The following is a 1,312-nucleotide window of genomic DNA, read 5'->3' as shown; positions in this document are numbered from 1 at the left end:
TCAATAATTTCTTAAATATTCTTAAGGAAAATTTAATTGTTTGTAGTTATTACATGTAATAACAAAGATTTTCATTCAAAACACTTGCAAACAACAACGGGAGTTTTCTCAGGTATACATCTAAAAGCAGAATGAATATACATCAAGTAGAATTATTGGGCCACAGAATACTCTTCTTTTCAACTTTAACTGGTGACAACTGTTTTCCAAAATGGCTGAATCAATTTACACTAACAAGAAATGTATATACAGCATATTTATTTCAGTGGCGCCCTATACTCATCAAAATTTTTACAATCTGATGACTGTGAAATTATATCTGCTTACAGTTTTAATTTGCATTTTCCAGATTAGTAATGGGGCCAAACATGTTTTCATTCATATGTGTATCCAGACAATAATATGCTATTTAGGTTTCCTCTTCTATAAATTGTCTATTGAAGTCTTGTGTCTGTTTTTTCTACAGTTTTTCTTAACAACTTGTAATATTGGGATATACTAGTCCTTGTACGTGATGCACATATCTTTCCCCAGTAGATGAATGTCTTTTCAGTCTATTAGTTATCTCTTGACGATGTATTTAACCTTCATATAGTAGAACTTGTTAATCCTTTCCTTTATGGTCTGCTGTTTTATAGTTGTTGATGCTCAGTTAAGTCATCAATTCACTAAAAACATATGTATGTATGTTCTATCCAACTTCTTTTTTTTTTTTTTTTGAGACAGTCTCAAGCTGTTCCCTTGGGTAGAGTGCTGTGGCATCACAGCTCATAGCAACCTCCAATCCTGGGCTCAAGCAGTTGCCAAATTGAGGCTCTGTCTCAAAAAAAAAAAAAAAAAAGAAAAGTACACTCTAAAATTCTCTGATCATTTCCCAAAATGACAGAGAACATATTTGCTCAAGTTGGTATAAATACTGGTCTGAGAGGAATGCTTTACAGAGACTGAAAAAGAAAATGGAAACTAAGCCACAGAATTTTTAGTACTACCCAAAACTTAACATGCTGCATTATTGCAGAGAATCCGATTACATTACAATGATAGCCTTTTTGTCCAAAATAACTAAGGAACCTATTAAAGACAAAATTTTGGTTTAACCACATAGATTTTTTGACTTATATTATTTGGCCTTCCATGTAAATAGCATGTAATAGTTTTAATTATATGGAATCCTTTCTGGAACTTGTTTTTTCCCAAAATTCATTAACATCATTGCAGCAGCAATTCATTTTACAAAAACTAGTATTCCACTTTCTGAATATTCAATAATTTCTTTTTTTTTTTTTTTTTTTTTTTTTTGAGACAGAGCCTC

At 31.2% G+C, this 1,312-nt stretch overlaps 1 protein-coding gene across 2 annotated transcripts in view; it reads right to left on the bottom strand.

Moving 5' to 3' along the window:
* Positions 1 to 1,312, bottom strand: part of FOXN2 (forkhead box N2) — a 78,289-nt gene that overhangs the window by 43,197 nt on the left and 33,780 nt on the right. The gene's annotated exons all lie outside the window — the stretch shown is intronic.

Source organism: Otolemur garnettii, unplaced genomic scaffold (genome assembly GCF_000181295.1).
Source record: "Otolemur garnettii isolate 467f Iridium unplaced genomic scaffold, OtoGar3 scaffold00024, whole genome shotgun sequence".
NCBI classification, from domain to species: Eukaryota; Metazoa; Chordata; class Mammalia; order Primates; family Galagidae; genus Otolemur; species Otolemur garnettii.
The sequence above is the reverse complement of the archived record's forward strand: the minus strand, read 5'-3'. Positions and strand labels throughout refer to the sequence as shown.